The sequence below is a fragment of the Ananas comosus genome, linkage group 8, assembly GCF_001540865.1.
Source record: "Ananas comosus cultivar F153 linkage group 8, ASM154086v1, whole genome shotgun sequence".
Classification (NCBI taxonomy): domain Eukaryota; kingdom Viridiplantae; phylum Streptophyta; class Magnoliopsida; order Poales; family Bromeliaceae; genus Ananas; species Ananas comosus.
In genome coordinates this window covers 12979440-12988825 of record NC_033628.1, presented here as the reverse complement: position 1 = coordinate 12988825, position 9386 = coordinate 12979440, and positions in this window count along the sequence as shown.

Genomic DNA, 9386 nt, shown 5'->3' with positions numbered 1-9386 from the left:
AACAAAGAAGGTAAAACTTTGTCAAAGAGATGAACCTGCTTTATCAATAACTTATTATAAATCTTTTTTTTCTTTTTCTTGATTTTAACGAAAACCCCTGAGCTTATCGTATTTAACAAGAGTTTGTTGAATTAAGTTTAGCTTCGAAAATATTTTTAAGATTAGTTTGGTTTTTAATAATGATGGAGTGAAACAAGAGGAAAATATAAAACTTAAAATCATAAAACTTAACGGTTTGTGTGCTGATAACGAAAACATATATTTTCGATAAAATCCTTAGTTAGGTTAATTATATAGAATGTTAGTGTTCATTTTAATTTTTACCAAATTTTTCGAAGTCTCAGTGAACTTGAAAAAAGACGATGGGTGTAATTAAAATAGCATTAAACACTAGTGAAAGTAGGCTTGAATTTTTTGTTATGTTTTGGTGGAGACCTAGATGCACGTTCTTTTTTTATCAAACGAGAACATAAAATACAGTTAAAAAAATGTGCAATTGTAAGTTTTCCTCGGGGCATTGAAAAAGAGATGAAATTCTTTTACTGTACGTCGAATCTTAATTTTACATTATAAATCACGCAAGGTTATTCCTAGACTACTTCGATTGTGAGCTCACGTTGAAGAAAAATGGTTCGGCGACATTACAACTCGAGGCGTTTCAGTTCCTCAAGTGTTGTACCGTTCAATTAATTAATATAGATCCACCACTTAATTAATTCAAATTTGTGTATTTCAAATAGTTAGCTTGAGCATAACACTCGCTGGGTCGTGCTTAAGAGATTTTACTAACCTGGTCTTCTTCAAAAAAAAAATTTTAAAATTAGATCTGTTAAAATTTTATTTGTAAATATAGTCTCCGTTATATTTGTAGGTGGTAAAAGCGGTGAATGATTTACCACATTCGTCAAATTTTTTTTATGACAAGAAAAAGCAGTGAATTATTCACCACTTTTAAAAAGAATTGAAAAAAAAAATAAAGGCGGTAAAAAATTCATCGCATTTAAAATAACTTTTAGCTTTAACTAGAGTTATGAAAGCGGCGAATGATTCACCGCATTTAGAAATTTATTTTTATAATTATTATTTTTTAAAAAATTATTTTTATAATTATAAAAATTAATAGAATTATATATATATAAAATTCTCGTGCTTACGGCAAAACCGCTGAAGCTTCCGCGCAGTTTACTCAAAAGTAAAGTACCCCAACAGCATGCAAAAATGGCCACCATTAAAGTTGATAGCCACACGTGGATTTACTCTTTTTTTGATTTTTTCTAAGAAAAAGTCGTGGGACACACGTGCCACGCGGAGTTGGTTTTTATTTGAAGTTGGTATAAATTGAGGTGGGTGCACGTCATAATTTTTGTTTCATTTGTCGACGAGAGTCGTCGTCAATTAGACTCCCCGTTCAACAAACACCTTTATATGTTACACAACTAGGCGCAGTTTTCCACATGTAAAGGCAATTTCCTACTCTCTCTCTCTCTCTCTCTCTATATATATATATAGGCCATGGCTACTATACTATTATGAGTATTGGAGCCTTCGTACTCATAAGTTATTTTCAATGATGGAGCTTCTGAATCGACGATCCACTCCGTTAAATATGATCTAGAGTATTTGAAACTTCTAGAAAATAAATTTCGTAAATTTTCGAAATTATAATAAAGTCCATCAAGTGGGCATAAAATGAACGGTCAAAATCGAACGACGTCCTAAAAAAGAATGATCGGATCCTTCAATTCAAGATCGGAGTTATTGATCTTTATTTCGGGAAACGGTGAACAAAATCCCTGTCAGCCACATTCCTATACAGAAGAGTGACGTTGTATATATATATATATATATATATATATAAAGATTAAACAAAAGTTATTACCTTAAACATTTAGCTGCTAGCCGTACTAGTAATAAAAGGACCACGATTAAGATTTTCATAAGATCAACTAATTAAGTAATATTTCAAGTCCATATTATGAAGATCTAAAAAAAAAAAAAAAAAAAAACTCTCTATCCATCGTGCGATGGACGAAGCAAATAAAGTAAATTTTTATTTGAATCGATCTTTATGAAAATCTTTAATTGTTGTCAGTAAACCCAACAGCATATAATTAACATACATATTATATATCTACATACATATACATATATCCGTACGTGAATTGAATTGTAACACAACCTGCGGACGTCGACCACGTGCGTCACCTATTCGACTTCAATACCATGGCCGACGGCCACAAGCACCCTGACAAGATGGACCTCTGAGCAGCGTGCGACGAAGTCGTGATATTGGAGGAGGACCACCCTCTATTCTTCGTACCCCTCGTTAAGTTGGGGTTTCTAATAGGGATAGCCTGCCGGCTGCCGTTCATGTTGCTGGGGCTGTTATTCCTACGGCCGTCACTTCCTTGGAAGAAGCCTGCCTTGTACGAAGGCGCGCTCGTCGGGGTACTCCATATATATGAACACGTATGTGATGTATGTTCATTTAATATGCGCATATATGCTTGTTGTTATTTATCATTATGTTCCGTTGGTTCTTGAAGTTTGAGCTGTCATATAAATCATGATTTTGATGAGATATATATATATCTCGTCCTGACGACACGAGAGTCGTCGTGCCTCCGGAAGCACGAGGACTCGGCAAAAGCTACTACCTTGAAGGCTTAGCTGCTAGCCGAGGCAATCTGAACTAGATCGCACAAATTTCAAAGATCTTTTATATAAAACACTAAAAAACTATAGTAAATGGACCACTAGCTTTCCTAAGTTTTAGTTGTTAAAAATTCCCAATTATAGACGGTAAAAGTTCAAATTGCCACATCTTCATAAGTTTAGTCTACTTTAAAACTATCTTTTAAAAAATATGATAAATGTTATTCTAGTTATAAAGGCTAGCTTTTAAAATCACGATATAGTGGTGAAAAATATCCTAAAAATAAAGGTCGGCAATTTTTAATAATTAAAACTTAGGAAAGCTAACGATCTTTTTACTATAGCTTTTTAGTGTTTTTAATCAAAGATTTTTGAAGTTTATGCGATCTAGTTCAGATTGCCTCGACTAGCAGCTAAGCCCTCAGGATAGTAGCTTTTACCGAGTCCTCGTGCCTCCCGAGACACGAGGACTCTCGTGTCGTCGGGATGAGAGAGAGAGAGAGAGAGAGAGAGAGAGAGAGAGAGAGAGAGATATATATATATATATATATATATATATCTCAACTCGATCTTATGAGAGTTTTCATGGTTCCCCCACCACAAAAACTCAAAAATTGGTAACATACCTCTCTACATCCCAACACTACTACCACCATCCACTACCATCCACCTTATCACAAACTAAATTCCTCATAATCATTAGTTCCTCATCTAGATTCCCAATCTTTGAATCTTAGTGGCTCCCGTACAACTCCAATTACTATATAACATAACATACCAAACCACCCTGCATTTATGTGTCAACCACTCAGGCCTAGGACTCCACCACCGCTGTTTTGATGACCGAGCCGCTTCGATGTTCCTGTGCCCGTTCGTCAAGTTGAACTAGCGTCGTAGGACCTATGTTAAGTACCACGTACTGACCTAGCTGGTGGAGCTCCTATGAGTGGTCCATTTAATGATATATATCGATTAATTAATTATCTTGAAAATTAAACGATGAATTTAGAAGCCAAAAAGAAAAAGAAAAAAAAGGGAAAATACAACTTAATCACAATGATATATAGACTTATTATATTAGTGTCGCATGGCACTTAAGGTAGGGGTTGGTTTATTCTAATTTAATATTTAAAACGAAATTATAAGAACATTGAACTTTATATAGTTTCTTTGGCTGGAAGAGATGGATCGCGTTCACCGTTTCCCGAACTACTAACCATGGACTCCAAAGTTGAAGCTTAGGATCAACTAAGTGTAAAGATCGATTCAAATAAAGATTTATTTTATTTGCTTCGTCCATCGTACGATGGATAGAGAGAGTTTTTTTTCTTCTTTTTTCTTGTCATATTGATCTGGAGTGATCCAGGTGATGAGACGTCACTAGAACGGCGTCAGTACACGGACTGATTGCCACAATCCTAGACGTTTACCCCGCTTGGTGTTCCTCATTCCTGAAAACTTTCAAAAGTCATCCATATTCAAGGTTCATTCTGCGATCATCTACCTATTATTCTCGTTATTAATAAAGATATGATATTTATGTCATTTATTTAAATGTTGATGTTTCGGAGTAAATGAGTTCTACGGTGATACTGTAAACAATATCCAAATTAATGGGTTGATGGAGTACAAAGATTGGTAGATTAACTACCAATACAAGGTGTGATTTGGAGTACTTCTCGGCTCTCTCTAGCGTGATGAGAAGTTAGCCAACTGTGTGTGGAGTACGTCTCGGTTAGAGGTTAGCCAAGCGTGTGTTTAATTGGAATATCTTTGGGCTCTCTCCAGCATGATGAGAGGTCAGTTATTCGTGAACTTCAGCTCCCTCTAGTATAGAGGTTCATGGTGTACGCCTCAGTTCTCTTAGCCGTGAGACCACGTATTACCCCCAGCTCTCTCTAGCTGGGAGGGTTACGCGTCCTCAGCTCACACTAATCGTGAGGTTTCCTGTGAAGGCCTTCCACTGCTGTATTGTGTAGTACTGTAGGATCCGAGTTACTGAGGATCCTAACATTGTGTACAGGTAAATAGTGTTGAAAAAGAGATCAAGTACAAATTAAATCTCAAGTATTAAAAACGCAGAATGAAAGTCTAAAATAGACTCAGTTTCCGGTATGTAAAATTGGATATAATATCCAAGAGTAAAAGTAAAGTACGGAAAGAAGTTAAAAGGTAAGAGTATGTCTTCTCAAATTTTGGGATTAGAAAAGATCGTACGTTGATTTAATATATATAAATCTCATTATAAATGATTAAATCGTACAATTATTTTGTTCTTATTACCTGTTTTTTTCTCTAGTGAGTAAAAACCACTATAAGGGGTAGAAACGATCAAAACAGGAAAGTTCCTACTGAACTAGAGAACCTTGTGGTTCTATGGGATCTTTTATTAAATTATCCTAGGTTTAGGGTTTTTGAAAGTAAACCTTATGGGATCTTGTTGTTAGAGCTTTATAGATGAATGGACAGGAAGAGATTGTGAGTTTTGCACCTGCTCTTCCTAAGAAAGAAGGAGGATCTTGAAAGAAAACTTCGAAAGATAGCTATGGTTCACAGTACGGGTCCGGGTCGCCTTCGGACAGGCTGCGCACGTGTCTGGGCGGCACATATGGTTCGTGGGGGCTACGTGTGTTCCGTAGATGATTTTATTCCTTATTTGTTCTCATCTAAAGATTGTTACGATAATCTCATTTATTTTATTTTGGTGATTATCAGATGTTGTAGTTGTAGATGTACTATATGTTTCTCATATATGTTGACTTAGGTTTTCTGATTGTCTAGAGATTTGTATATGTATTATGTATAAAAGGTATTTATGTTTTCCTTTTTACTGTAGCCCAGGTAGATATTATTGAGGCGTCTCCGAGATCGATCAGCGATTGGGGAACGGTACTAGGGATCGGAGAGAACGGCACCTTCCGAGATTTTGTTTTTGGTTGTTGGTTACCCCCACTCTTGATAATTTGTTATCAAGGGTCACCCATTCGGCAGCTCTCACCGCTTTATGTGGTGATTCTGTTGATTTCGTACTATATTATACCATACATTCGTTTATAGTTCCATCATTCATTTAAGTTGTTAAATTAAATATTCAGTACGGAGATGGCTTATTCCAATTGATAGTATACGTACTACAAGATTACAGTGTACAAGTTAATATACAGTTACGGCCAAATGTACGTACAAGTAATAAAGATATTACGGTGTTCCTCATTTAATACGAAAAATAACAGTAAGATTGTAACGTAGATATGATTAGGTGTATCCGCATATAAATGATGGTGATTCTAACAGTTACATTATTACAGGGTGTTTCTACAGGTTGATGATACTTACGTAGTTCATCATGTATTCCATCGTTTGGTGTTCATACAGGTAGATGATATATACGTAGTTGGTGCCACTACATGTTATACAGTTCAATTCAAAGTTATGGGTTAAATGCTCCCTGAATGGGTATCATTGCAAGGCCGAGCACGGTACGGATTACTGGGGCACCACCGTATGTGAGGGGTACCGGCAGGTGAAGCCGCGGGTTAGGACGTACCCGCTAGATAGCAGCGTTCCGATTGAGGCCTCACAGCCGAATATTCCCCGCTAGGAGTGTTCGTACACGCTTACTCGTGTTCCTTTTCTTTCGCACTAGTATCGTATCCCAGGTGTTAAACCTATGAGTTAGTAGTACAGATTTTATACTTTAAAATGTGTAGCTGAACTGCCAGCCCATGATCTATTAAGTACAGTACAGAGCAAGTGTTAATGAACCCACCATACAGGGATGGTTGTGTATTATACGGATTTCGTACGTATCAAGTGTACAGTAATAGGATAGATCCTATCAAGTGATAAAACAAGTTCTGAAGTTTCCCCAAGTATTTATACGTTAAGGTTGTTAACAGTTCCTTCACCGTTTCCCGAACCGCCAACCATGAGCTCTGGGTTCAAGCTTAGGATCAACTAAGTGTAAAGGTCGATTCAAATAAAGATTTACTTTATTTGTTTCGCCCATCGTACGATGGTGTAAATGGTTATGGTATACGTTTTCTCAATATTGTTACAGGTGTTCTTGGTATTACGTACGGTATGTATACGAAAAGATGGTTTTAGGGGTGATGTACCTCATCTTCACAATAGTACGTTCGTTAAGTAAAGTGATCATAATATACGTTAATAAGGATAATTCCAAGTGGGGTTTCGGGATGATGTACCCATTTATTCTAAACAATTGATTTTCTTCTTAATGTACTGAGGAGAAGATGTATCTCATCTAAGTTGGGTTCGAAAAAAAGATTTGGAAGGAGCGGAAAGAGAGCAGAAAATATTTGGATTTTCTGAAGAGAGTGTACGTGGGTACGTATTCCACGTACGTTGTACAGGATTCGAAAAGGGATAACGTCTGTGGTGGTTTCTCAAAAAAGAGTTAAGTGTGTGCTGGACTAGAGTGAAAGTTTGGGAGCATCGAGATGGGCTTCGGTTTTTTAGCATCGAGAAGCTCAGTTTACACTGGTCGTTCTAGTTTAAGACGGAATTTGATCTTTGAACGGCGTGTAGACAGTTGAAGACGTGCTCGGGTAGCACGTAGGTCTAGAAATGGCACGGTTGATGGTGTTTAAACGTGTAGCAGGATAAGGGGTAGTCTCAGTAAGGTGGGAACTAGCGGAATATTCACCGTTTTCTGAGTATAGATCTGTATGCACTTTCCTTGTGCAACTTAGTTAGTGGATACGTATTAGACTTTAAAATCGTGGTAGCCAGTGATGTATATCATGTAATTTTAGCTAGTAGAGGCTAAAACGGCGAACGCGGTAACAACAACAGAGGAGCAGGATCAGGTGTTATTAAAAAAGCAAGACGCTGAAGTAGAGAAAGTCTAGTAAGACTTCAAAAACTGTAAACACTAAACATACGAGAAAGGATATTGTCATCTTCGTGAGGTGAAATCTATCGTCGAAAAAGAAAGATAGACACCAGCAGTTATAAAAGCGGAGGAAAAAACGAAAATGATGGTTTCGATATAGTACCTAGATGTACGGTTTGAGACCTCAGTAGAAGGTGAAGAGTAAACTCTCTTCGCGGTGGCACTGGCGGAAGTAAAAATATCAGAGGAACGGTACTTCGTTTCACCAGTAATTTACGAGTATACGGCGGCTATTACTTCTATTATTTTAGTAGCGGAACAAAAACAGTAGGTTTAACTGAGACTATGATCAGTCGATCCGATGGTGAAACAACTTGAGTAAATCTACGAGTATATCAGATCAACAAAGGACGTAAGTGTTGTACTTATCAGCGATGAAATCTATGTTGGAAAACAGTTACTGAATCAGTATATATCTAGAAGTTTGAAGAAGGTGTTGAAACAACCACAGTTGAGCGAGCGATGCAACATCTCTTGGAGTAGGCAATTATTATCTACTAACGTTGATCACGGAAGGTGAGGTAGAAAGAAATATGGTGTAGATACTGGAAGCGGCCGAAACGGAGAAAAGATAAGTTACAAACTAGGTTTAGGACAACATGATCTTAACGAACTTGAAATTAAATGGTATTCGGTTTTAACAAGAACGACAGCTTGAAGAGCTAAAGCTTAAAACACCGGTAGAGGTAGCTAGAGAGAGCTCTTAGTCACTGAAATTCGAGACTATGGTTAGAAATCCTTATACTATGCATGATCGGGATTATGATCTAAAATTATTAAACACTGGGCGAAACTATGATTGACGATAACTAAGCTATGAGAAAGGTTATTGTCATCAACCCTAAAGCATTACCTTCGTAATTTAGTTTAAAAATGGTATTTTGGGTATAGAGGTTTCGTTTTGCGATTGTGTTAACGTTTTCTCTCTTGTTTGTTTTATTTTTTATACCCACTTTATTCTAAATATTGGTTTTCTTCTTAATGTGGATTGAGAGAAAAATATGTCTCATCGAAGTTAGGCTCGTAAAAAAGATTTAGAGAGAGTGGGAAGAGAACAGAAAATATTTGGATTTCTGAAGATAAAAAAAAGAGGAGGGATAAAATCGGGTTATTATTTGTAGGTTGTTGTTAGGGGGGAGGGCGAGTTTGTGAACATGGCAATTATATCATATACCCTTAATTTAGGCACGATGACAAAGACTATGGTGAACACCTAGCATTCGCAATTGGTTGATAGAGCTTTTCTTGTGGAGAAAACCTAACATTCGTGATTGGTTTTTGTGCACGACCATTCTTTTCGTGTAGGTAGCCGAGTTGGTGTCACGAGTACCTGAAGCTGGACTGAGTTGGGTGGACCTGCAATCCACATATCAACCGGAGAACGGTAATCTAGAGAACACCTGATATTGGGGTGAGTTGAATAATCCGTATCGGTTGGGTTGAATAATCAGAAGATCCGGATAACAGTACCCCGTCCTTCAATCTGTATAAAATCGAGTTATTATTTATCGGTCGTACACGCCGGACCCCACTACGAGTCGGACCCGACATGGGTCCTACAGCTCTTCTACTGACGTGTACCCGAATCGGTCGTGCTTTCTTCCAGCTTCCACCTCAACCGAAACCACGCCACCACTAGGAGTTGTTCTCTTTCTCTCTCTCTCTCTTTTACTCTCTCTCCTCTGCCTCCTCCTCCCCTTCATCCTCCCGAACAGGCTCCACTACGCACCCCAATGTGTGAACCGCTCCTCCTCTCTTAATTTCAGCCGCGACCCGATTGGTCGTACGTCCACTGGTTTTCTTCCCCCGAGTC